The following is a 2,992-nucleotide window of genomic DNA, read 5'->3' on the forward strand; positions in this document are numbered from 1 at the left end:
AATGGGCATTAAACATCACTTAAAACCATGGTCTTTAGTTAATGCACATTAAGACAGGCTAATGCGCATTTTCCCAGTACCTCACAGTGGAGGTACTAGATTTAATGCGCATTAACTAAAGCACATTAATGCACGTCTAGATGTGCACAGCATGTAGATAAAAAATGTGTTATTTAGTTAATGTGCATTAAAATAAGCTAATGGGCATTAAACATCACTTAAAACCATGGTCTTTAGTTAATGCACATTAAGACAGGCTAATGCGCATTTTCCCAGTACCTCACAGTGGAGGTACTAGAGTTAATGCACATTAACTAAAGCACATTAATGCACGTGTAGATGTGCACAGCATGTAGATAAAACAAAAACAAATACTGTATATATACTGTGTATGAGTGCATCCAGACAAGCATGGCTGTGGGGTATGTGGGGCAGAAAACACATCTGGAGCACCACATACCACACAATCCAGTGTTCTCTGCCCTGCAAGGGCACGCCGCCTGTGTGTGTGCTGCTCCAGGTTTTTTTTCTGTTGGTTTTTTTGGCTTGTGGATGAGGTCAAAAAAACCTATCGGGAAAAAAATGTGGAGCATTACATGCATGGGCAGTGCACACTGATGAAAATGCTGCAGCTCTGCCTGGCAGGATTGCTGCAGCTGCAGACCCAGGAGGCTCCCCAGGGCCCCAGGTAAGGCTACTGGGGCCAGCACAGTGCTGGCTTCAGCCTCCCCTACTGCCCCCAGGGTAACTTGCTGTGCACCAAAGTGCATGTGGCCCAGGTGTTCCCTGGGGACAAGTAGCTGTGGCACAAGGTGAGCTGCCACTACTTGTCCCCGGGAAACCAAACACCTGCGCTCATCTGGATGCGGCCTATGAGGTTAACTTGAACTAAGAGTCACTAATTCAGTCTTTTCCTAATGATCCTTTCGAAAGGCATTTCTAGAGGGAAACTTTTGTGGTCAGATATCTCTCAGTATCAAGGAGTTCTAGGAAAGGGAGCTACCCATTGAAATTCCCAGTGTTGATACCTTAGAGTCATCCTCACTGTGTTTGCTTTATTTATTTTCAAGGAAGTTCAGTTATATATGCTGCTTTCTGTAACCCAGTCATAGGCTTTGTGTTGCCTCTGCTTTAAGTGGAGTGCTGGCAACTGATTGTCTCTGGAAATTATTATTTTATCTATTAACTATTGCTTTAACTATTAACTAACTCATTAATTATTAGGTTGTTCTGTGTAGCAGGTAGGAACCAGGAGTAGCATTTTCTCCTAGTCCTATGCTACTTCATAGAGCAGTAGACTAATCAGGGGAAGCTCACCCTGTCCCCTCAGAAATGATCAAACAATTTTTTGCCTTGCTGACATGTTTCATGTCCTGTAGTCTTAGGATGGAAGCCTACAAATTGTTTGTTTCCTCCTCTTGTGCGAGAGCTTTTCTGCTGTTGCTTTGCCATCGGCCCAACTTCTGTTTGTCTGTCTACAAGGCATTCACTGCTTGTTAACAATGCATGGAGCTCTCCTCCTCTCCTCTGGGTGACATGATTGTTTTTTCCTTGAGGAACGGACCAACTCCTTCAAGTAAGGAAGTGTGAATACAGAGTGCATCAGGACATCCTAGATTTATTTCTAGTGCAGCAATCAAATGGCATTGTAAGATTGGCCAGTTTTAGTTCTGTGAGGATTTTCACAAAATACACAACCCCCTGCCTGAAAGAAAAATGGGATTTTGTGTTGTTTTGGATCGTGGTTTCTAATGAAATCATATGGCTGGTGATACTGTTATAAAAATGTATTAGCAGGCTGTAAGTGAAGAAGGCAAACAGAATTTCCATATGTTCTAACCGAGGCGTTTGCCAAGCCTTCATAATTTGCAGTGATTGGATCCAAAACATTAAACTTTATTGTAGGAACAGAATCAAATTGTTTTCCAGACATACTTTTAAAAAACATGCAGCACCACATATTTTCTTTTCTCTTTTGGAGATGGTTGAATCCTCATAGCAGCAGTGTTTCATGTTTTATGTCTTTCTCTGGTTCTTGTTGAGGTGACACGCTATCCTACAATAAGGAAGGGGGGAAGGAGGGGAAGAAATACATTACTTTGGAATTCTTTTCTATTCCTGGGACTTGTGTTTCTCCTAAATGTTATAACATCCTAACATTTCTCTAAAATGCTCTGTTGGACATATCTTTGTGGTGTTTCACCAATTGGAAATCCAAGGCTTGGGTTAAGTTATAATAGCCCAAATTTTGGGGCTCTTCAGAAATGGTACCCAGCCTTTAGTACTAGTTTCATATGTAAACACTACAGCTTATAACCATTTTTTTTAACCTACTGATTCACCTAGTGCTTGATATTTAATTTTTTGCATGCAGAATCCAAATGGATAAACATCAAGTCAAGGACTCTTCCCTTCTATTGATTGTGACTGTTATACCACTTCATTTTAATAAAGGGAACTGCACTGAGTCCCTGTTTAATCCCAAAAGCAGGAGAACTATGTTGTACAAGTAGCAGTTGTTAAACAGACTAGTGAATTCACTTCTCATCTCACTGACTTCAGCCAGGGGACTTTAAAGCTATCTGAGTTTCTTGTAGCCTAACATAAAAGATAATAATATGGCAAAAATAGAAGGCAAGTAGAGACAAAAATACTGTGTATTAAAATATCCCCAGCCTTGCCATCATGTTCCCTTCTCAAATGAGGGCAGCTTAGTGTTAATTTACTATGTAAAACAATCTTGTGAAATATTTTAGGAAGGATTGAATAGGGAATTCTCATGTATTAACACTCTTGCATGAGAGTACAAAGCACTATTCTTAATTCCAGCAGTGCTGTACTGCTACCTTCTATGTATCTTCCTTTGTGATTTACTGTTTCCACATACTTGTCGTGACAGCATACTTTGACCTGCTAGGCTTGAGGTTTCCTTTTTGACTGACATTTTTGAAAACTTGAAATAGTTTCATAGTTTCTAGGGTCGGAAGGGACC

General features: G+C 40.6%; 1 protein-coding gene and 1 long non-coding RNA gene across 8 annotated transcripts in view; one reads left to right on the top strand and one right to left on the bottom strand.

Annotated features, from left to right (window-relative positions):
- TANC2 (tetratricopeptide repeat, ankyrin repeat and coiled-coil containing 2) overlaps positions 1 to 2,992 on the top strand; it is an 848,255-nt gene that overhangs the window by 601,484 nt on the left and 243,779 nt on the right. The window lies entirely within an intron of this gene.
- LOC109302088 overlaps positions 1,773 to 2,992 on the bottom strand; it is a 7,385-nt gene continuing 6,165 nt past the window's right edge. The window contains exon 2 of the long non-coding RNA XR_002098697.1: positions 1,773 to 2,056. This is a non-coding gene — a long non-coding RNA (uncharacterized LOC109302088). The remainder of the gene's footprint in view (positions 2,057 to 2,992) is intronic.

The sequence above is a fragment of the Gavialis gangeticus genome, unplaced genomic scaffold, assembly GCF_001723915.1.
Source record: "Gavialis gangeticus isolate Ggan-Ray unplaced genomic scaffold, GavGan_comp1, whole genome shotgun sequence".
NCBI lineage: Eukaryota > Metazoa > Chordata > Crocodylia > Gavialidae > Gavialis > Gavialis gangeticus.